Genomic DNA, 25,113 nt, shown 5'->3' with positions numbered 1-25,113 from the left:
GGCAGGGCCACAGAGTTTGTAAGCCAGGCCCCCGAGGCCTCTGTGTGCTCGCTTCTGAGCACATGCTTTTCCTGGTCTCTTGGTTCCTGCTCCTGATCCCCCGGGCGCCGGGTGGTGCTGACTGGAACAGCTCTAGGTGGGCGGCGGGGATTCTGGGATGGACAGGACAGGACAGCCCCTGCAGTCAGAGAGCGTGTGTCCCAGTCCGGGGGACAGACGACGAGCCAGTGAGCAACCGATCGGCCGCTGAGGGCAGTGAGCACGCTGCGGAGGAGCGCGGTGCGGGCCAGGGAGACAGGGTCAGGGCTGGTGCGGATGGGAGAGTGCGAGAGGCCCCACAGAAGGGACAGCGCCTGAGCTGGGCCCGAGTGGTGGGAAGGAGCAGGCCACGCAGAGCTCCGGGCTGGGGCAGCCCTGGAGCAGGGGGAGACAGCACGGGCACGTCCGGAGTTCAGGATGCGGGCGGCGTGTCCTGCAGTGTGGAAGGAGAGAGAGGGGCTGAGGATGTGCTTGGTGTTTTGACTTCAAGCTCCTGGAGGATGGTGGTGCAACTCCTATGGGAGTACTGAGGGGGGCCTGAAGCGGGGGGTTGGGTGGGAAGAAGTGGGGGAGACATGGCTGATGCTGCTGCTCTTGATGGAATTTCCACCAGGACTGATGAATCTGTGGGCTTAATAAGCCTGAATAGGACCGTCATTGATGATTCTCCAAATAAGTGATGGAAGTACAGTTCTGAAACAATGGAAAGTTTGCTTTTGGGGCAAGAATATTTTCTGCTATCTTAGGTCCAAATTCTATACTAGAGCAGCATTCAAAGGTTTCTGATTTCTAAAGGCTGGGGGAAATTTTCTCTATTTCCCTGGAGGCGACTGTGTCTGAAGCATAGGCTCTTCTGTTTGTCTTTGTGCAGCTGATGGGAAAGTTACACACTCAAAGTTGTTCTAAAATATCACCCACATCCCTTCCCTCGGAACGCACACTAGCTTTACTTTGATGTAAATTTACAACTATTTAGTGGCCTTAATAATTAAATGGCATATTTTGGAGGGAAGTAATTCTGCACATGGAAATACATTACAATCTGAAAATTAGATACTCTTCTTATTAATCTTGGCCAGAGTCAGATTTCCCCAGCAAGCTGCTTAAATTTGGTGAAAATGCTAAAACAGGACTAAGAAAAATAGATGATACCCCGCCCCGTGACCTAAAGCAAGGGCTGGCCGACCAGGCTGGACACAAGAAGAAATTATGGATGCTGGTTTGCGTCTCCTTCTTTTCTGCACACTTTCTGCCTTGGGAGGAGATTGGTGAGACTGCTGCTGCCGCCTTTGGGGAGCAGGGAGATGTGGGGTGGGGTGTCTTCCGAGCTCACACAGAGCAGCCAAGACTCGCCCGGACATCTTGACTTGTGCCTCCTGCAGGTGGCACCATCATGGCCCAGAGTCCCAAATCGTGTTGGCCACGAGGCTCATCTGTCCCTTAAAGCCTGTCTTAGGTCATTTCTCTCTCTCAGATCACTGTTCCCTTCTTATTCGTAGTTCTAACACCAATTGCTTCAACTGATAGGAAAAAAAGCTGTCAAAAATCTTTTAAAACCTTTTGTAGAATTTATGTATTCACCATCAACCTTTGACTCGATAGACAGAAATTGTTAATTGGGCAAGTTGAATGATTTTAATATTGATTTAAGCTTTTATATCTGTTTTTTTAAAGATGTTTTATCCTAATGCCATCATGAGAAGCAGGAGGGCAAAATGATTTTCTAATTTATCAAACCTCTGTATTAAATGGTGTAAACCGATGTTGAGACCTTTGATAGTTAACTTGCACTTCAGCATTTTTGCTTTTAGACACTGTAGACTTTGCTCTGAGTGGATGATCAGAGACCTGGATTCATGTTTCTGGAGTGATGTCTAGGAACCTTTGATTTAGCAAATTATGGTCAAGAGCATCATCTGAATTGTAATTTTGCCCAAAGTGGGTCATTTTTGGTGGTTTTCTTTTGGCATTTACATTGTTCTTGTTCAGCTCAGTCGTGTCCAACTCTTTGTGACCCCTGGGCTGCAGCACGCCAGGCTTCCCTGTCCTTCACCATCTCCCAGAGCTTGCTCACACCCATGTGCATCGAGTCGGTGATGCCATCCAACCATCTCATCCTCCGTCGTCCCCTTCTCCTCTTGCCCTTAATCTTTCTCAGCATCAGGGTCTTTTCAAATGAGTCAGTTCTTTGTATCAGGTGGTGAAAGTATTGGAACTTCAACTTCAGCATCAATCCTTCCAATGAATAGTCAGGACTGATTTCCTTTAAGAGTGACTGGTTTGATTTCCTTGCTGTTCAAGGCACTCTCTGGAGAAGGCAATGGCACCTCACTCCAGTACTTTTGCCTGGAAAATCCCATGGATGGAGGAGCTGGTAGGCTGCAGTCTATGGGGTCGCTAAGAGTAGGACACGACTGAGCAACTTCACTTTCACTTTCCCTTTCATGCATTGGAGAAGGAAATGGCACCCTACTCCAGTGTTCTTGCCTGGAGAATCCCAGGGATGGGGGAGCCTGGTGGGCTGCCATCTATGGGGTCACACAGAGTCAGACACGATGGAAGTGACTTGGCAGCAGTAGCAGCAAGTCACTCTCAAGAGTCTTCTCCAGCACCATGGTTCAAAACCATCCATTCTTTAGTACTCAGCCTTCTTTATGGTCTTACTCTCACATCCATACGTGACTACTGGAAAGCCATAGCTTTGACTATACGGACCTTTGTCAGCAAAGTAATGTCTCTGCCTTTTAACACACTGTCTAGGCTGGTCATAACTTTCCTTCCAAGGAGTAAAACATCTTTTAATTTCATGCCTGCAGCTGCCATCTGCAGTGATTTTGAAGCAGATAAGAAAATAAAGAAAATAAAGTCTGAAACTGTTTCCATTGCTTCCCCATCTATTTGCCATGAAATGATGGAATTGGATGCCATGATCTTCATTTTTTGAATGTTGAGTTTTAAGCCAACTTTTTCATTCTCCTCTTTCACCTTCAAGAAGCCCTTTAGTTCCTCTTTGCTTTCTCCCCTAAGGGTGGTGTCATCTGTATATCTGAGGTTATTGATGTTTCTCCCAGCAATCTTGATTCCAGCTTGTGCTTCATCCAGCCCAGCATTTCACATGATGTACTCTGCATATAAGTTAAATAAGCAGGGTGACAATATACAGCCTTGACGTAATCCTTTTCCTATTTGGAACCAGTCTGTTGTTCCATGTCCGGTTCTAACTGTTGCTTCTTGACCTGCACACAGATTTCTCAAGAGGCAGGTCAGGTGGTCTGGTGTTCCCATCACTTTCAGAATTTTCCAGTTTGTTGTGATCCACATAGTCAAAGGCTTTCTTATAGTCAGTGAAGCAGATGATTTTTTTAGCCATGAAATTAAAAGACACTTGCTCCTTGGAAAAAAAGCTATGACAAACCTAGACAACATATTAAAAAGTAGAGACATTATTTTACCTACCAAGCTCCTTCTAGTCAAAGCTTTGGTTTTTCCAGTAGTCATGTATGGATGTGAGAGCTGGACCATAAAGAAAGCTGAACGCTGAAGTGTTGATGCTTTTGAACTGTGGTGTTGGAGAAGACTCTTGAGAGTCCCTTGGACTGCAAGGAGATCCAACCAGTCAATCTTAAAGGAGATCAGTCCTGAATATTCATTGGAAGGATTGATGCTGAAGCTCCAATACTTTGGCCACTTGATACAAAGAACTGACTCATTTGAAAAGACCCTGATGCTGGAAAAGATTGAAGGCAGGAGGATAAGAAGATGACAGAGGATGAGATGATTGGATGGCATCACTGACGCAATGGACTTGAGTTTGAGCTCCTGGAGTTGGTGATGGACGGGGAAGCCTGGCGTGTTGCAGTCCATGGGGTCACAAAGAGCAGGACACAACTAAGCGACTGAACTGGACTGAGATGTCTTTCTGGCATTTACATGGATGATATAAAATACTTCCGTTAAGAACTGTGTGTGTGTGCATGGATGTTCAGTTGTGCCCAGCTCTTTGCAACCCCATGGACTGTAGCCTTCCAGGCTCCTCTGTCCCTGGAATTTCCCAGGCAAGAATACTGCAGTGAGTTGCCATTTCCTCCTCCAAGAGATCTTCCCAATGCAGGGATCAAACCCGTGTCTCTTGTGTCTCCTGCATTGGCAGGCAGATTCCTTACCACTAGCTCCAGAAACAAATGTGACTTACTCAGTGGTTCATTTTTAATGTAATATATTGATACCTATATAAAGTGGAATATGTGAGAATTTGGTAATACCATGTGAGACAACCCAGATCTTGGCTTGCTTGGGGGTGGAGCTCCATGGTTTCAGGAAGACACTCACACAGAGACAAAGGCTGAGTCTGCTGGGGTTCCTTGTGCCTCTCATCTCCCTGCAGTATGTCGGATGGGCAGATAGATCCTTCGCTGTTTCAAGAAACATCTTTGCTATCTGCCTGGCCGAAAGCTCTGTGTCATAGCCGTCCCCCTAACCTCAGGGAAGGCTCTGCTGAGACTAGGTGTGTACAGTGTGTGTCAAGGTGGTACTTGTTATCTGCCCCCACTGTTATCTCCATCTTTAAAAACAGATAAGGCAGTGTGGCCCGAACCCCGGTATCTGGACACTTAGAGAAGGAAATGCACGTAATTGCTCATCCACATTGTGCCCACAGGGCCAGTAAGGACACAGCCACATGGAGCCTGCGTTTGCTTTTTAAGGAACACTTTCATTGATGATGTTTATTTATTTATTTATTTTTGTAGTTTGAGCGTTCTTTTTTTTTAATTTTTAATTTTTATTTTTTTACTTTACAATACTATATTGGTTTTGCCATACATTGACATGAATCCACCACAGGTGTACATGAGTTCCCAACCCTGAACCCCCCTCCCACCTCTCTCCCCATATCATCTCTCTGGGTCATCCCAGTGCACCAGCCCCAAGCATCCTGTATCCTATATCGAACCTAGACTAGCAATTCATTTCTTACATGATAGTATACATGTTTCAATGCCATTCTCCCAAATCATCCCACCCTCTCCCTCTCCCACAGAGTCCAAAAGTCTGTTCTTTACATCTGTGTCTCTTTTGCTGTCTCGCATACAGGGTTATCATTACCATCTTTCTAAATGCCATACATATGTGTTAGTATACTGTATTGGTGTTTTTCTTTCTGGCTTACTTCACTCTGTATAATCAGCTCCAGTTTCATCCACCTCATTAGAACTGATGCAAATGTATTCTTTTTAATGGCTGAGTAATACTCCATTGTGTATATGTACCACAGCTTTCTTATCCATTTGTCTGCTGATGGACATCTAGGTTGCTTCCATGTCCTGGCTATTATAAACAGTGCTGCGATGAACATTGGGGTACACGTGTCTCTTTCAATTCTGGTTTCCTCGGTGTGTATGCCCAGCAGTGGGATTGCTGGGTCATAAGGTAGTTCTATTTCCAGTTTTTTAAGGAATCTCCACACTGTTCTCCATAGTGGCTGTACTAGTTTGCATTCCCACCAATAGTGTAAGAGGGTTCCCTTTTCTCCACACCCTCTCCAGCATTTATTGGTTGTAGACTTTTGGATTGCAGCCATTCTGACTGGTGTGAAATGGTACCTCATTGTGGTTTTGATTTGCATTTCTCTGATAATGAGTGATGTTGAGCATCTTTTCATCTGTTTGTTAGCCATCTGTATGTCTTCTTTGGGGAAATGTCTATTTAGTTCTTTGGCCCATTTTTTGATTGGGTCATTTATTTTTCTGGAACTGAGCTGTGTAAGTTGCTTGTATATTTTTGAGATTAGTTGTTTGTCAGTTGCTTCATTTGCTATTATTTTCTCCCATTCCAAAGGCTGTCTTTTTACCTTGCTTATAGTTTCCTTTGTTGTGCAGAAGTTTTTAATTTTAATTAGATCCCATTTGTTTATTTTTGCTTTTATTTCCAGAATTCTGGGAGGTGGATCATAGAGGATTCTGCTGTGATTTTTGTCGGAGAGTGTTTTGCCTATGTTCTCCTCTAGGAGTTTTATAGTTTCTGGTCTTACATTTAGATCTTTAATCCATTTTGAGTTTATTTTTGTGAATGGTGTTAGGAAGTGTTCTAGTTTCATTTTTTTACAAGTGGTTGACCAGTTTTCCCAGCACCACTTGTTAAAGAGATTGTCTTTACTCCATTGTATATTCTTGCCTCCTTTGTCAAATATAAGGTGTCCATAGGTGTGTGGATTTATCTCTGGGCTTTCTGTTTTGTTCCATTGATCTATATTTCTGCCTTTGTGCCAGTACCATGCTGTCTTGATGACTGTGGCTTTGTAGTAGAGCCTGAAGTCAGGCAAGTTGATTCCTCCAGTTCCATTCTTCTTTCTCAAGATTGCTTTGGCTATTCGAGGTTTTTTGTATTTCCATACAAATTGTGAAGTTATTTGTTCTAGCTCTGTGAAAAATACCGCTGATAGCTTGATAGGGATTGCATTGAATCTATAGATTGCTTTGGGTAGTATACTCGTTTTCACTATATTGATTCTTCCAATCCATGAACATGGTATATCTCTCCATCTATTAGTGTCCGTTTTGATTTCTTTCATCAGTGTTTTATAGTTTTCTATATATAGGTCTTTAGTTTCTTTAGGTAGACATATTCCTAAGTATTTTATTCTTTTCGTTGCAATGGTGAATGGAATTGTTTCCTTAATTTCTTTTTCTGCTTTCTCATTATTAGTGTATAGGAATGCAAGTGATTTCTGTGTGTTGATTTTATATCCTGCAACTTTACTACATTCATTGATTAGCTCTAGTAATTTTCTGGTGGAGTCTTTAGGGTTTTCTAGGTAGAGGATCATGTCATCTGCAAACAGTGAGAGTTTTACTTCTTCTTTTCCAGTTTGGATTCCTTGGAGAAGGAAATGCGCGTAATTGTGCATCCGCACTGTGCCCACAGGGCCAGTAAGGACACAGCCACATGGAGCCTAAGTTTGCTTTTCAAGGAACACTTTCATTGACGACATGGTTTAGAATCACGTTGCTCAGGTCCAGGAAGAGCTCTATTTCCACCAGTGTTGACTTTAAAGAAGGATGATGTTAACTCAGCTCTGGCTTGATGGACAGGAAGTCTCTCTGTCCATCCATCCACCCACCTATCCACCCATCCACCTATCCACCCATCCACCCACCCCTCCCCCCTCCATCCATGTGGGCAGATAGAGAGATAGTGCCCGCTTGTGCCTGCTGCCAGTTCTTACTACTCGACTCACATCTTTTTCTCATTCATGGTTAACTTTGGTCTATTATATCTGTACTGTTGTAAACCATCTGAAATCCTATTTGAAGATAGTAAAAAATGAAAGAGAACCTATTGGTGCTGAGTGTTTAAGGTTGATAATGGTGTAATATGCTAATACGCTCCATGAAAGTGTATTTGAATTTTGCTATAAGCCAAAATTTATGTGTTAAATTCAAATGAATTAGCAGTGTTGGGAATTTCAAGCCCTGATGGTAAGTGGTGGGGTGTAGGGGCAGGAATCCTGCCTTGCTTTGTGTAGACAACCTACTATAAGTAAGGCCAGTCGTGTGTATTCATGTGCCATGCATGATTTTAGCTTACTAAATATGAAGCAGAGACATTACTTTGCCGACTAAGGTCCGACTAGTCAAGGCTATGATTATTTCAGTAGTCATTTATGGATGTGAGAGTTGGACTGTGAAGAAGGCTGAGCGCTGAAGAATTGATGCTTTTGAACTGTGGTGTTGGAGAAGACTCTTGAGAGTCCCTTGGACTGCAAGGAGATCCAACCAGTCCATTCTGAAGGAGATCAGCCCTGGGATTTCTTTGGAAGGAATGACGCTAAAGCTGAAGCTTCAGTACTTTGGCCACCTCATGCGAAGAGTTGACTCACTGGAAAAGACTCTGATGCTGGGAGGGATTGGGGGCAGGAGGAGAGGGGACGACAGGGGATGAGATGGCTGGATGGCATCACTGACTCAATGGACGCGAATCTGAGTGAACTCTGGGAGTTGGTGATAGACGGGGAAACCTGGCGTGCTGCGATTCATGGGGCTGCAAAGAGTCAGACACGACTGAGCGACTGAACTGAACTGAACTGAAATATGACTAGTCAAAACTGAGCTGCCTGATGAGAGAGTTTCTAAATGAAATCCCAGAGTCCCTGCTGTTAACCTTTGTGAGCCTGTTACTGTGTGAAACTTGACTCTCGCTGCAGCCTTACCACTCTGACTAGTAAAGAATTGACAGGTACATCCTTTGTCTTTATCAGCCGATGTTTGCTGAGCCTGTACTGTGTGCCTAACACATAGTCCGTGGGGACACAGCTGCAAACACAGCATAGGCAGCTCTTGCCTCCTGCTCCTGAAGCCATGTCGTTAAGAGAAGGCTTCATCCATCCACTTGACTGTGGAGACAGAAGCGCTGGTGCTGTAGGAGGCCCAGGCCTGGGTGGCGTTCGTGCGGGGTCTGTGCCGGGAGGGGCGGTGTTCCTGGCTGGGCTTCCTTTCTTGGTGGGTGTGGCTGTCCTCTGGCTGGGAAGGCCCTCCTCCCAGCCCTATCCACATGACCCCTCCTTGGGAGACTGTCCCGTCTCCCGAGAGCCCTGCTGTAGCATCCCGGTCGCCTGACCAGCCCTGCAGGCTTTCCCTGCTTGTGTTACCTGTTAGCATTTCTCTTCAAGCAGACAGTTATTTATTTTTTAAATTGGAGTAAAGATCTAGAAACAGAGCCCTAAAATACTCCTTAAATACTTAAGAAAAACTCTCATCATTTGAAAAAACAAACAAAAAACCCAATGGTACTAATGTAGCACATGTTCTTCGCAGAAAATGCAAACAAATAGGAGAAAATAAAATCTACCCACAACTCCATTATCAAGAGATGAATGCTTTTTCAAAACAATGATTTATTTCTTTTTAGCTGCTCCGAGTCTTTGTTGCTGTGCGGGGGTTCTCTCGCTGGGGAGAGTGGGAGCTACTCTCTGGCTGCGGAGCATGGGCTCTCGCTCCATGGATTCAGTTGCTGCAGCGAGTGCACTCAGTAGCTTTGGCTCGAGGGCTAAGTAGCTCTGCTGCGGTGTGTGGAATCTTCCCGGATCAGGGATCGATCCCGTGTCCCCTGCTTTGGCAGGCGGATCCTCATCCGCTGAGCTTCCAGGATGTCCAAGAGATGAACACTCTAACATGTAGGTGTAATAAAAATCTAAATAACCTTCTAGGCTGCGGTTTCTCACCTATTGGTGTTGTCAGTTGCTAAGTCAGGGCTGACTCTTCACGACCCTGTGGGCTGTAGCACGCCAGGTTCCCCTGTTCTTCACCATCTCCTGCAGCTTGCTCAGATTTCTGTCCATTGACTTGGCAATGCTATCTCACCGTCTCTTCCTCTGTCACCTCCTTCTCCTGTTGCCTTCAGTCTTTCTCAGCATCAGGGTCTTTTCCAGTGAGTTGACCCTTTCCATCAGGTAGCCAAAGGATTGGAGCTTCAGCTTCAGTTTCAGTCCTTCCCATGAATATTCAGGGTTGGTTTCCTTTAGGATTAACTGGATCGATCTCCTTGCAGTCCAAGAGACTCTCAAAAGTCTTCTCAAGCAGCACAACTTGAAAGCGTTAATTCTTTTGTGGTTAGTCTTCTTTGTGGTCCAACTCTCATGTCTGTACATGAGCACTGAAAAAAATCACAGCTTTGACTACACAGACCTTTGTTGGTAAAATGATGTCTTTGCTTTTTAATATGCTGTCTAGGTTTGTCATAGCTTTTCTTTCAAGGAACAAGTGTCTTCTAATTGTCTGGCTGTGGTCACCATCCCCAGTGATTTTGGAGCCCAAGAAAATAAAACCCATTGGCTTCCACTTTTCTGCCTTCTCTTTGTCATGAAATGATGGGACCAGATGCCCTGATCTTTTTTTTAACTTATTTTTTTTATTGAAGGATAATTGCTTTACAGAATTTTATTGTTTTCTGTCAAACCTCAACATGAATCAGCCCTGCTGCTGCTGCTGCTAAGTCACTTCAGTCGTGTCTGACTCTGGGCAGCCCACCAGGCTCCTCTGTCCCTGGGATTCTCCAGACAAGAATACTGGAGTGGGCTGCCATTTCCTTCTCCAGAATCAGCCATAGTCATACATATGTCCCCTCCCTTTTGAACCCCCCTCCCATCTCCCGCCCCATCCCACTCCTCTACATTGATACAGAACCCCTGCTTGAGTTTCCTGAGTTTTTTGAATGTTGCGTTTTAAGCCAGTTTTTTCATTCTCCTCTTTCACCCTCATCAAGAGGCTCTTTAGTTCCTCTTCGCTTTCTGCCATTAGAGTGGCATCATCTGCATATCTGAAGTTGTTATTTTTCCCAGCAGTCTTGATTCCAGCGTGTGCTTCATCCAGCCTGGCATTTCACATGATGTACTCTGCGTATATGTTAAAGAAGCAGGGTGACAATATACAGCCTTGATGTACTCCTTTCCTAATTTTGAACCAGTCAGTTGTCCCATGTCCGGTTCTAACTGTTGCTTCTTTACCTTCATACAGGTTTCTCAGGAGGCAGATGAGGTGGTCTGGTATTCCCATCTCTAAGAATTTTTCACAGTTTGTTGTGATCTACATAGTCAGAGGCTTTCTTGCAGTCAATGAAGCAGAAGTAGATGTTTTTCTGGAATTCCCTTGCTTTCTCTATGATCCAATGAATGTTGACAATTTGATCTCTGGTTCCTCTGCCTTTTCTAAGTGAAGTGAAGTGAAGTCGCTCAGTCGTGTCTGACTCTTTGCGACCCCATGGACTGTAGCCCACCAGGCTCCTCCGTCCATGGGATTCTCCAGGCAAGAGTACTGGAGTGGATTACTCACTAAACTGAGGTGACAGTCTTTGGTAAATGAAGGAATTAGCTTGGTGATGTTCTCAATATGTTTGCTGCACTTTGAGACCTTAGATGCATCTCCCAGAACTGGGTCTGTCTATTCTCATCCACTTCTTGAATTTCTCAACCACAGAGTCATCTGTTAGTTAAATATTTCCTGACAGGCACTGAAATATGTGGCCTCCCTCCTTTTTACTCTCTTCTTCCATGGAATAAGGTCACAATATCCTGCCTCACTGGTTAGGACTGTCTTACTCTGAGGCATGATTTGCTGTAGCCTGGAAACATAAATCCTGGCCCTAAGATTCCATGGGATCATTTGGAATTGTGGATCAGTGCCTTGGTTATCAATCAATTGGCAGTTGATCTTTGGTGTCCCTTCCCCAGCCCTCCTGCCTGTGGGTGGAGGAAGGGTGATGGGAATTGCTGGGGTCCGTGGCCCTGGAGCAGTCGCTGGGGTCATTTGTGTGGCCTCTGCGCACAATCACTGAGGACACCGAGGTCTGGAGAGGCCAAGAGACTTGTCCAACTTCATAAATCAGCCAGTTTTGTGACTTGGGAGTGGATGTAACAAAGTATTGATGGCAGAACGTTTTGAAATTGAACTGGAATGAGGTTTCTGGATTACCTGTGGACTTCAATTACCGGATCCATCTCTTTCTCACTGTGGGACAGGTATTCTGTGATTCCATATAATAAAGGTTCTTTTTGAAATGGGTTTGGCCCAGAGAAAAATGGCAAAAATGGGTAGCAGAGTAATGAATTTTGTGTTTTTTATAGATCAAAATCTAATTTTAGACTTTGGTATCACTATAGCAACGTGCTATTTCCAGCTTATTATTATTGCATTTTTGCTCTAATTTTAAACCTCTATTTGGAGAAGAAATTTGATAAATTGGAACTTTTAGGCTCGAAAGGAGGAACTTGAATGAGACAGAATAGCGATTGACAAATAGCAACTTGAATCACCCGAGGGGAAAAATCAGTAATGCAGAACAAGTTTGGAGGTGGTGGTGGTTGTTGTTCAGTCGCTAAGTCATTCAGTTGCTCAGTCGTGTCTGACTCTTTGTGACCCCGTGGAATGCAACACGCCAGGTTCCCCTGTCCTTCACCATCTCCCAGAGCTTGCTCAAAGTCATGTCCATTGAGTTGGTGATGCCTTCCAACCATCTCATCCTCTGTCATCCCCTTCTCCTCTTGCCTTCAATCTTTCCCAGCATCAGGGTCTTTTCCAATGAGTCACTCTTCACGTCAGGTGGCCAGAGTATTGGAGTTTCAGCTTCAGCGTCAATCCTTCCGATGGATATTCAGGACTGGCTTCCTTTAGGGATGCGATTATCCATGTTGTGAAGTAACTGTTGGCTGGAAGGGTGGTCTCCCTGTGGCTCCTAGACCAGGCACCTCGTATGCCGGGTCACTTGGTGAATCCTGAGGAGGACGGTAGCTAGGATGTGCTGAGTGCTTGCTGTTTGCAGGCTCTGTCCCATCTCAGCCGCCTCCGTCATCTCATGTCTGCCCAGCCTCACACAGGCTCCCAGAGGTTTTGGGGCCAAGGGTAGGCCTGCCTGAGGGCCTTTGCACTTACCATCTCCTTTCCATGTGTGCGTCGTCACCCTGTCACGCGTGCGGCCCCTCGCTTGTGTCCTCAAAACTGCGCCTCCTCTTTACAGAGCGCCCCTCTCGCCCCTGTATCTAGACTCACTTCGTGCCCATGTCTTCCACCCTCTGTGTCCGCATCTCTGAGGATGGCGTCACCTGGCCCCCTGCACGAGCCTGAGCTCAGGACTCCTCCCTGACTCTCCCCGTAGCTGAGGTGTTACCAGGTCCTTTGCATTTCTCTCCCAAAGACCCACAAGTCTGTCGGCCGCTGGGCATTGCCTTCGTCTCAGGTTTTGGCATCTCTTGTTTCCCAGCTGCTGGGCCCACGGCCACCCTTCCGGTGGCTTTTGGAGCGGGAAGGAGACACAGTTGCTGTGGCACACGGCTGCCTGCTCCTTTTCACGGCTGCGTGGCGTTCCTTTGTGTGAGTTTGTCCCGGTTTATTCATTCCCCAAGTGAGGATGCTTGATTGTTTCTGGTCTTGCTGCCGTGAACTGTTCTGCTATTACCAGGCTTGTGTATTTTATTTCAGGCACGTGCCCAGGGGTTTCTCTGGGTTGTATCTACCTGGGAGGGGAACTGTGGGGTCACAGTGCGTCCAGATGCTTGACTTCACAAAATGATAGCAGATTTCTTTTCAAAGAGGTGTGTCAGTTGGTCTCTGCAGTCTGTTGGTCCGTATGCTCCCTGAGTTCTCACGTTGTCTTAGCTTTAATTAATTCAGTGGGCAGAGACTGGTGCTCACTGTTCTTAGTTTGCCCTAAGCTGATGACTAGTGAGAGCAAACGTCTTTCCATGTGTTTACTGGATTTTCTTGGTGTGTCTTCTGCGGTTGGCAATGGCTTTGCTTCTTCCTCACCAATTCTGGTGGCTGTGATGCACTGTAACTCTCAGCTGCATGGGCTGTGACCACCCATGAGAGCTGAATTCGAGCAGCAGAGCTGGCTGACCAAGCGCCTCCCTGGCTTTCAGGTGCGCAGCTCCCAGGGTGTTCCCAGGAAGGACTGTGGTGTGGCAGGCAAAAGGCCTCCTATCACCGTGTCATTCCCTAAGTCAGAAGAATTTGGAATTCCCGGGGGACGCGCCTGGCGTCCTCTGTCCTCTAGGAGCAGCTCCCAGGGGTTGTGCCGGTTCCTGGCACCTTGTGGTCCCTTTCCCCAGAGGGTCTCCTCTGCTTCATGTGACCACTGGGAGGACGCTTTCCCAGCGAGCAGGCTAGGCGACAGGAGCGGGACTCCTCCTTGCCTTCTTGGGAGCTCAGGCGTCCCGGGGTAGGGTGTCGCCACTGCCCTGGGCTGGGGTTCCCGCGTGAGCCGTTCTGCACGTGAGCCTGGCAACTTCAGCAGTAGCATCCTGTTGATGCGCACACACTCACACACTGTTACACGTACACACACACACAAACACTGCACACTCATGTACACACACTCATAAATCACATACTTCACACACACAGTCTTACACACTACACACACAGACTCTTACATATACAGACTCTTATAAACCGTGCACTCTCACATACTCTTATACACACCCACATGCCCTTACACACCACATACTTATATACATTCACACACTGCTGCCCACACATTCTCATACATTCTACTCACACATTCCCATACACTTTCACACACTCCTGTCTTACACCCTCACACACACTCACACACTCACAAACTCACACACTAGTCACATCTACACTACACACATTACACACTCGCACACATACACTATACACTTACACTGCACACTCACGCAGACCACACACACGTGCTACACACACTGCACACACATGCTACACACACTGACACACACTGTCAAACACACACTGACACACACCACACCCACTGCACATGCAAACACACGCTCGTACACTGTCCATACTGCACACGCTCACACACGCTCACACTCACACACACACACTGTAGTGTGCTGCTGGCCGCGCTCAGCGTCTGGTCGCACCTGCAGCGGCTCTGCACGTGCTTCGGGAAGCGGTGCGCCTCCCCCGCCCCCTCCTGTCCCCCTCCTTTCGCTGTCTCTCCTCCTGTCTCTGCCGCGCCTTCTCTTTTTCTCTTTGAGTGGACCTGCCTTTATGTCTCTACTTGCCCAGGACAGTCTCATTTAAAACAGTGTCAGAGACACCTGCACAGTATTACTTAATCCCGGGCAATGTTGCTAAATCTTTTGCTCCAAGGAAAATGTTAACTGATGGTATACTGCTAATGGTGCAGGCCTGCCTCTCTTAAAAATAATTATAGATCAATAAATTATGGGGTGAATTATAAAGTAATTGACTACAGTGTTCCTTTAAATATTGATGATAATTGATTTAATTTATAAGACCATTTCTTTCCCTCTTTTCATAACTGTTGAGTAGAGCACTGGTACCAGCCCTGAAGACAAGTCCGCCTCTTGTCTGGGTGAGTATCATGAAGGGCGCCCTGTCTGTGGGTGTCGTGGGGGGCGCCCTGCTTTCTGGCTGTCCTGGGGTGCGGGTGTCGTGAGGGGCACCCTGCTTTCTGGCTGTCGTGAGGGGCGCCCTGTTCTCTGGGCCCTGCTCCTGGTCTGGGAGGGGCGGCTGCAGGGATTTGTGTCCGTGTCCGTGTTCTGACCCCTCGCTGACCGCCGTCAGGCTCATCGCTCGCACGGTCCCGGGCTGGGGAGGACGCAGCCCAGGGGTGAACGTGCGCACGTCCAGAGCCGCAGGGAGGTGTGGCTGACGGCGGTCAGAAGCGGCCCAGCGCGGCCGGGCCGACCCACGCGGAGGCACCTTCCGGGAGACGCGGCCCCGCTGGTGCCAAGAGACCCAAGCGGGCTTCCTGCCTGGCAGCTCAGCGCGCACCGGGCTCTATTGGTGCCAGCGGCAGAAGTGGGCGGCGCAGACCTGCGCCCTGCTGCTGGGGGCACCCCCGCCCAGGACTCTCCCGCAGAGGAGAGAGACCTCGGCTTCTGCAGGCCTGGCTCTGAGCCACATCCGAAGCGACTGCCCCCTAAGGGCGGCCTGGACCCACGTCCCACTGCCTGGGGATAACCAGGCCGCGGAGGTTTTGTGCTTGTAATCCATGCTGTGTCTGTACCGGTTGTGTGACTTGTATCATATAGCGTGTGCGATGATTCGTTTCTCACACGCCTGTTGAGAATTGAGGGCTGACGGCACTCATTCCCTGTAGCAGGAGGGCTGCCTCCCCTCCTGATGGCCCTGCCTAGAGGAGGCATTAAGGATCCCATCAGTTTCTGGCACCCTGAGTTGATGAAATTACTGAACTCCCAAGCAGAAGTTGTAAGGAAAAGGGTTATGTTTAGCCCTAATCAATTTCAACCTAATCTGGTTTTTCCTTTTCTATGTATTCACATGATGTAACATTGACTGTTTCAAAGGGCATAATTCAGGGACATTTAGTACATCATTGCACAACCATCACCTCTGTCTAGTGCCAAAATAATTTTCTCATCCCCAGAGGAAACCCCCCACCACAGGCACTTACTCCCTCCCTGTCTCCTCCAGACCCTGGAAAACCCTGCCTTCTGTCTGTAGGCATGACCTGTTCTGGACACTTCACGTAAATTGATCCATACTCTGTGAGGCCTTGTGGATGGCTTCTTTCACCTGGAGAATGTTTTGAAGATCCTCCCCCCACAATGCTTTGGCAGGAGTCCCCCAGCCCTTTTTTATGGCCAAATGGTATTGCACTGTGTGGCTAGACCAGATCTGTGTGATGTCAGTTGTTCATGGACAGTTGGGGTTCTTTCCCAGACTCTTTGCTGTGGATAATGCTGCTGTGAGCACATCTGTGTGAACATGTGTTTGAGCCTCTGTTTTCACTGCTTTGGGTGCGTACCTACAGGTGGGATTGGTGAGTCGCGTGGTGAGTCCATGTCTAGCTCTTTGAGGGCCCCTCGGATTTTCCAGAGTTGCTGCTTCTGCATCTCCACCAGCAGCACGTAAGGGTTCACTTCTCCGTTCCGCTTACAGTCACCTGCATCCAAGGCTGGGCTGTGGTCAGGCTCCCAGTCGGGAGGACCACGGGCTGCCGGCCTGAGAGCTGGCCTGGGGGGATCTGTGGACGAGCCACCAAGATCTGAGTAAGCCTTAATGTCTTTGTCCATATTCTGAAACCTACGAAGTTGTCATTGAAAGGGTGGTGGCCGAATATGAGGCATTCTCATCCTCTCTTTTATCTGCATTTCTGTTCTCAGAGAAAGTTCCTGCAGTCATCTCAACTCTTGCTTCACAGAAAACAACTTTAGCCAGAGTTTTGAGTGGGATAAAATGAGATCAAAAGATCAGTTTCCTGATATTAAGATTAAATGCAGTCAGTGACCACCCATCTGTCTGTGGATTTGGTTGTTCCTCAAAAGTGAGGGTGTATTACATTCACAGAGCAGGCGTCTACTGCTGAACAATGGCATGAGCCTCGGAGTGTAAAATAGAGATAGTTAGAACCAACGTACAGAACTCAATCCTCTAAACTTTGCCATTGACTTCTCTGAGGCTTCGGTTATCTGAAATAAACTTACACAAATATGAAATATAATGTTTCAGATTGCAAGGTAATATGTAATGTAGTATTTGTAAAATACTCTAATATTAACTAGTGATGATTTGATTTGTACAGTCATGAGTTGTTAAAATGACTTCATTTTAACATCCACCAATGTGGATTAATAACATAAGTTCAGATTTAAAGATTGATGGGGGGAAATGATGCTTGTTAATACTTTTCCAAGTATTGGGAGTTTGGTATGTTTTGAAAAGAGTGGTTTAAGTTTTGGGTGTCAGGAAATGGGTTTTCTCAGAGCCCATTGCTGGCAGTGGGCAGGCCTAGATACTGGCACAGAGCATTAACTGTACACCTTACAAACACTGAGGAGGATAACTTGGAATAAAGTTTTAAAAGTTTTTTAAAAAATGGTGGGGCAAGCTGCTCAGGCCACAGGGTGGGATTTCTGGGGCTTGGGACCCCCTGGTGCCCTCTCCGTGCTTCAAAACCTCGGAGAGGCAGCGTGCCCGCTGGCCACCACTGGATGAAGCTTCAGAGTGGTAGGGAAGCCTGAGGGACATCATCAAAAAAGTTAAAGGTGAGGTTGTCCCACGGCTGGGTCAGGCGGTTATCCTTGGCGTGATGCTGGTGACCCCTCTTCTCATCTGCAGCTGTTTCCTGCTGGGTCACGGCTCTGCAGGTCGGGAGCGGGGAGGAGACGGGGAAATGGCCTTTAGTGAGAGTCCCGTGTAGCCCACGGCTCCCTCGTGGGAGGTGGGGTGTCGGAGGAGGCAGAGGGCCCACTGGGGAAGCAGACTTGGCCTGGGCTTCCCGGGGCCAGATGAGCCTGGGGGTCAAGCCTGTCTCCCTCTCTTCATCCAGCTCGTCCAGCAAACCAGGGCAGTGCGCGGGGGCAGCAGGCTGGGCCGCGGTGGAGAGGAAGCAAACGGGTGGGGACTCTCCCGTCTCAAGGGGAGTGGTGACGGCCCTGGAGGCCAGCGGGCCGCGCCTGTGGTCGGGGTGGGCACCCCCTGCCCGCCCTGCGCCCTCCTGGTCCCGCTCCTGGTCCCCATCTCTCCTAGTGGTCGCTGCCTCCTCGTCTCTCTCTTGCCCTGTTGGTCACTGTTGGCAGCGCCCTAGGCCTGCCTTTGCCCAGGTAGAGACCCAGCAGCGGAGCTGCCCTGCGGTGGAGGTGGAGGAGGGGCTTCGGGCAGGGCTGCGCTCCCCACCCCCACCCCCCCCCCACCCCCCGCCAGGGGAAGGGCCCTCTCAGCCCGGGTGAGGCTGCCGACAACCCCGTGGAATCAGGAGGCTGGCATCCCCGAATAGATGTGCACAACAGGGCCGGCCAGTCCACGCCCTGAGGAGTCAGGTCTGAGTCTCCCCTAAGGGGGTCCCAGGAGAGGGCGGAGCTGGGAAGGCGGCGGGTGGGAGGGGGCGCGCCTGCTGGGGGCCCTGGCTGCCGCTTGTTTCCCGCCAACCGTGGTGCGGAGATACTGCACCTCCCTGGGAGGCACAGGGGCCTCCTTTGCTTGCTCCGTCCCCATCTCTGACGCCGTTGTTGGACCACAGCGCTGCCTTGGTGGTGACCCATCACTGTGAGCGGGACTGGCGTGGCTCGCGGGGTGGTCTCAGCGCTGTCTGTCTCCCAGGGCCCGAGAGCCGGGATGGTGGAGCCTGCTGCGTTGGGGGACCGCTCAGTGGTCACGAGCGTTTCTAGGGAAGGACGTGTCTGCTCTGAGAAGCAGAAGTCAGCTCGACTCGGAGGTCTTTGCCATTTTCTTTGCCAATCAGTCTGACCCTCCAAGTCCATTGTAGAGCCTTGACTTTAAATTTACCTCCTAGGAGGGGGAACTCTCTTGCTTTTTTGATGATCCAGCGGATGTTGGCAATTTGATCTCTGCTTCCTCTGCCTTTTCTAAAACCAGCTTGAACACCTGGGAGTTCACAGTTCACGTATTGGTGAAGCCTTGCTTGGAGAATTTTGAGCATTACTTTACTAGCGTGTGAGATGAGTGCAGTTGTGCAGTAGTTTGAGCATTCTTTGGCATTGCCTTTCTTCGGGATTGGAATGAAAACTGACCTTTTCCAGTCCTGTGGCCACTGCTGAGTTTTCCAAATTTGCTGGCATATTGAGTGCAGCACTTTCACAGCATCATCTTTCAGGATTTGAAATAGCTCAACCTCATGCAAAGAGTTGACTCGTTGGAAAAGACTCTGATGCTGGGAGGGATTGGGGGCAGGAGGAGAAGGGGACGACCGAGGATGAGATGGCTGGATGGCATCACGGACTCGATGGACGTGAGTCTGAGTGAACTCCGGGAGATGGTGATGGACAGGGAGGCCTGGCGTGCTGCGATTCATGGGGTTGCAAAGAGTCAGACACGACTGAGTAACTGAACTGAACTGAAGGAGGGGGAGGAGTACCCTGTCCCCCTCCACAGCAGAGTCTGATTGAGAAAGTACCAATTTGTGTTCTGGGTTTCACAACAAAGCATCTCACCAGAGAAGTGCTTTTATTACTTAAAAATAGATGAACATGGAGAGAGCTGTTCAGTCACTCAGTCGTGTCTGACTCTTTGTAACCCCATGGACTGTAGCACGCCAGGCTTCCCTGTCTTTCATTTTCTCTCGAAGTTTGATCAAACTGATGTCCATTGAATCGATGATGCCATCCAACCATCTCCTCCTCGGTCGTCCCCTTCTCCTCCCACCTTCAATCTTTCCCAGCATCAGGGTTGTTTCCAATGAGTCAGCTCTTGGCATCAGGTGGCCGAAGTATTGGAGGTTCTGCTTCAGCATCAGTGAATATTCGGGGTTGATTTCCTTTAGGATGGACTGGTTTGATCTCCTTGCAATCCAAGGGACTCTCAAGAGTCTTCTCCAGCAAGCAAAAGTTAGTAGGTTGTAAGAACTCAGTGTTGATGTCAACTGATCTTAAAGTATCCCTGCTCAAAATAAGATCATTGTAGGCAGAATAGTTTCAGAGTTTATTTTCAGACTGTCTTTGTTTTTAGTCGTGCTTTAGGATTAATGTGATGAAAGACAGCTGTCGTGTGCTTTAAAATTTTCACTGTTAGGCTAACAAAGGGATTGCGTCCTGCTTGTCTGATGGAAGCATCTTTCTCTGTGTCAGCACCAGATGGCGCCATGGTGCAGGTCCTTAGAACACGATTTCATTTGAAAAATGAATTTGGGAATCAGAGCTGCTGTCACCCTAGTTTCAATAGAGTTTGTTCAGTGTTTCAAATAGTGGATCAAGAGTCAAAAACCGAATTTAATGTTGTTGTTGCTGGTTTTTTTTTTTTTTTCCGATCTCCATTCTCATCTGTTGTTGTGGAAGAAAGACTCTTTCCAAGAAATTCTGGATTTTCACGGGGTGTCCGGGGTGGAATTTCCGTGGCTTTGCCTCACAGCTTCTCTCTTTTTCTGTTCTGTTCTTCCCTTCTGCCCGCAGGAGAGTGAGTTACTAAGAGTAGCTTACAGTACAAGGTTAGTGGCTTATTTCACTAGGGGAATGGGTGCGAAGGAAGAATGCCACTTGAAGGGAAGAGTTGAATTGCTGATGGAACAGAGCTCTCGGTGACCAGCTAGTGCAGAAGCTTTTCTTCATTCAAGACTGACACTTTCTTTCACCCTAATCTCACCGGTGTCCTCTTTATCTGGGTTCAGAATAAAACCATGTCATTTGCTGTGATAAAGATACTTTGCTCAAGGCAGATTGGGTTTTCCTTGTTTTCACAAGAGTGCTATAACTAAGAATGCCCCCCGTGAATTTACAATGAATGAAAAAAATGTCTTCAGAGCGTTGATTTGAATTCAGAGAGGAACTGTGTAAAAATGAAACAGGAAAAGACATCTGAATATCCAGGAACGCTATAATTGATGCGTTTAAATCCTAAAACACTATTTATCATTGTCACTAATGCAGATATAATATGTACTGCTGATGCTTCAAACGATGGGGTAGATTCCATTGCTGAAGTTACACAGTCTAGAGTATGTTCTTACAGGTTATCCTTTATTTTTATAAAAATATTCCTCTTGCTGAACATATATTTTGAGATTAAGAAGTACCTTTTCTGTCTCCGAGAGGAATGCTTCTCACCCCTCAGTTCTGAAATCAGACGCGTGCTTTAGAAAGACAACCCTGTGGTGTGTGGAGGATGGGGTGGGGGGCATGAGGGCCAGCAGGCACCTCCCTCCCTCCGTCTGTTCCTGCAGAGGCCGTCCAGTGAACACCTGCTCTGTGCCCAGCAATGGGGCACAGCAGCCAGCGACGGGAGGAGAGGAGTCCATTCGTGGGGTGTGGAAGGTCCGAGGATGCCCTGGGCATTGGGGTATAGTGGCCAGTGATAGGAGAGGGGAGTCCATTCTTGGGGTGTGGAAGGTCCGAGGACACCCAGAGTATGAAGGTCTTTGGGGACAGAAGGCAGGGAGTCCTCACAGTTCCCTTCTTCCCTGGGGTCTGCAGCCCTGAGACAAGCGTGGGTCACACGTACCTGGGCGGAGCTCTTCTGATTCTGTTTCTGCCCACCTCACCTCTCGCCACCCTTGGACACAGGTGTTTTGCTGATGCCTTGCACCCACACCACACCCCAAAGTTAGTTACTGGTGGGGTTACTAGTAATAAATTTTAAAATTGCAGGCAGCCCCTGGAGTTATATCCGATGGTGGACTCAAATACTGATGGGTTTCCTTGATGGGAGTATTATTAAAGGAACTCGTATGTGAACTAATGTTCATATAGACACCGTGTCTGTAACATGGCAAAACCCGAAAGCACTGATTCCTGGTGCCTCTTCTCCCGATTACAGTGGAATAAAGGCCTGCATTTTTCACGGTGTGGGAAGGGAAATCAGTCTTTTGCTAGAGTACGGGATGTCTACTGACTCAGCCATCCAGCGAGTATTGATGGTGGCCCTGTCTGCGCTGGGCTGGGTCTCTGTGACACCACCCGACCCTAAAGGATCTGGTGGCCTGTGCTGCCTGCTGGCGCGGAGACCCTGCCTCCATCCGTAGAGCTGGGCTACGTGAGGCCCTTGAGTGGCTCTGGGCGCATAGTAGGAGCTTGACCCCTCCTAGTTCCCTTCATTCATAAGCAGGTCACAGGCCAGGTCCAGGGATGCAAGACCAACGCCAGCAACCCAGGCCCGCACTCCACTCCTACCTGTCAGGTGAGAAAGGCTCCTGCCCTGGGAATCCCATGTGGGGTCTCAGCATCTTTTCTGCTTCCCGGCTTTGAGGACACGGGTGTTGGTTTGTAAAGCTTCCGACACTGAGAGCCAGCCCAGCCCGGGGAGTGATGAGCGATGGCCAGGGAGGGCTGGCCTTGTCTCGGTGAGGGGCGGAGGTGAAGGGGCCAAGAAGGCAGAGGCGGCCCGCACTGCAGGAGGAAGCGGCAGTGCGGTGTTTATGGTGTCCTGGGCTGGTGCTTCCTCCACTCTGCAGGAGAGAGCGAGCGAGCCCGGGGCGCGCGTGCCAGTGGTTCCTGTGTGCCCCTGCCCCGTGCCCTCTCCTCATCCCGGTGTTTGAACGAATCTCTGAGATGGGTGTCTCTGGCTGCCTCCCGGCGGGTGGCCCTGTGGCCCCATGATGACAAAGAGCCTGGACCTTAGTTACATAGGCTGTGCCCTGTGCCATGAGGGATCTTAGTGCCCCGACCAGGGATTGAACCCACGCCCTCCGCATCGGTGGCACGAGGTCTTCACCACTGAAGCGCCAGGGAAGCCCCAAGATTCTGGACTTTGATCCCAGAGTAGGGGATGCTGGGGGGTTGTTTGCTTCCAGTTCCGACCCAAACCACAGAGGACAGAGTCTGTGAGGACATGCGTCTCCTGGGCAGACGCTTGCCCTCCCTTCGCAGAGCCGAGAGCAGGACAGAGCTGCGGGCTGTGGGCAGGACTTCCGGGACTCGGGGGCAGGCCCTGGGTGCGCTGGTGACCCAGCAGGGCGCACAGTGCGTGTGCCGCGAGTCCTCGGTTTATGAGATGGCTTTCGCACAGGGTCACGCAGGCAGTGCCTGTCAGAGGCGTCCCCGAGCTGGGGGGCTGCCCGAGGACCCCGGGCGCTTGGTCAGCACGGCCGCTCCTGCTCAGCGCGCCGATGTTCTGGCGCTGGCGGGGTGCCCGTGGTGCTGGGCCGTGGTCAGGGCGGATGGAGACGGGCTCCGTGCGCTCCTGCGGGGTCTGCCCGTGCGGTGGTGCCCTGGGATCTGCGATTATGGTGTCCCTCTTCCCAGTGAGCGGTCTGTCTGGGATGAAGGCCGGCCGGCCTGGTTCGGCCCCATCAGAGGACTCGCCTCTGAGAGCGAGCCTTCCTCTCTGGTTGCTCTGTGCGCTGGAGGGGCCGGGAGAGCGGCCGGTGGTTGCCGAGTCCCGCGGTGCTTGTGTCCGAGCACCGCTGACGCCGGGCTCTGCCCCGCCTCTCACCACTGCAAGAATTCCAACCATTCCAGGCAGGAAAACCCACTTCAACTCCTAAGCTACAAGCAACAAAGACACACACAAAGCTGCCGTCCGAACGCAGAGAAAGGGAGGTGTTTGCGTGACATCCTTCTTTTCCTCCTCCGGGTGTGAGTGTGTGATTTTAAGGACTCATCGACGGTAGGAACCTAGGGGCCTCTCTGTTCGGTCTGTGGGCTTATCGAGCAGACAGCTGCAGCTTACTTGTCATAACAAAATTTCACAGCAGGAGAAACTGTAGAATCTCTGCTTGTTTGTTTCATGTATGGGCGTTTAGTTCCTGTAACGAGGCTCGTTGTGAATGGGGCTGGATGACATACACGGCTGAGGCTTTTGTCTCAGAGACGGTCAGAATAGTAAGTGTAGTCACCACTGAATTATGTCCTGGACTGAAGTAGATTCTCACCATTAATTGAATGTAGGCCCTCTGACCTTTCTGCAGGAAGCAAACTAAAGGTATAATAATTTTTATAAAGATGAGCTTTCTGTACTTCCAGTAATTTTTTTTTTTAAAAAACACTGAAATAATTTCTAGACAATGGGGACAACTCTGACTTTACTGTCCTTGAAATAAGCACAATTTGGTTTTCAGGGTGGCCACCCGCTCTTTCCCTCACTGTCGCTCCCCTGCCCCCCCGCCACCACCCCGGACCAGGCGAGGATGATCCAGGAAAATGAACACAAAGATCACTCACGTTCAGGAACAAACATCTAACTGAGTCAAACTTAGATTTCAACCAATGTTGTTTTAAAAATGATCTCATTCAGATTCTTTCCCAAAATGTCAAGCCAAATAGAAGCCAAACCAACATTTGAGAAAACTAAAAGCGTATCTTCAGTGGCACTTTTTTCATCTGAGACTAAATACTTTATGTAACATTTATAACAACCCAGGAACTAGAATACGGAAAGCAGGCTAAGAAAATCAAAGGCTCCCAATGGGCTTTTGAGATAAGATAGCCTGGATTAAGCAAGAGGAAGTCGCACATGGGCCTCAGCCTGTTTATTTCAGCTTCTGCTTTCTTTTATCATTATTAGTTTTTGAGTTCTGTCTCTTTTTCGTGGTTTTTGCTCCACTTATTGGATGGGCCACCAGTGTTCCTCCTGAACACTGTGAGTTCAAGATTTTTTTTTTTTTTCTTTTTATCATTTTCTAATTGATGTTTGTAGGTCGACTGATTGGGGCGTCCCTGATGGCTCAGATGGTAAAAAATCTGCAGTGCAAGAGACCTGGGTTTGATCCCTGGGTCAGAAAGATCCCCTAGGGAAGGGAATGGCTACCTACTCCAGTATTCTTGCCTGGAGAATCCCACGGACAAAGGAACTTGGTGGGCTACAGTCCATAGGGTTGCAATGAGTCAGACATGACTGGTTTGCTTCATGATGTAAAGACTGGGCCAACTTTTCTGAGTTCAAAAATCTGATGACCTGATCAAGTACTATGTACGTAAGAAGTGCCCAGTGACTGCTGACGGTGGGATGGTTCCCACTGTCTAACACCGAAGCAGACTTGAAAGGGTGTCAGAACTTGCCTCTGCTGAGGTCCGCCCTCAGTGATGCCTGGCGGTCCCTTGCCTCTCACCACCCTGAGAGAATCCGATGGCTCCAGGTTGGAACGTGGGAAGAGTGGATGCCTTCCAGGTGCCCTGAGCTATGCAGTGCGGGGACAGCCTTGCAGAACGGATCAGTTAACTGTTCA

This window comes from Ovis aries, chromosome 4, assembly GCF_016772045.2.
Source record: "Ovis aries strain OAR_USU_Benz2616 breed Rambouillet chromosome 4, ARS-UI_Ramb_v3.0, whole genome shotgun sequence".
Lineage (NCBI taxonomy): Eukaryota > Metazoa > Chordata > Mammalia > Artiodactyla > Bovidae > Ovis > Ovis aries.
This window is presented reverse-complemented; position numbering follows the sequence as displayed.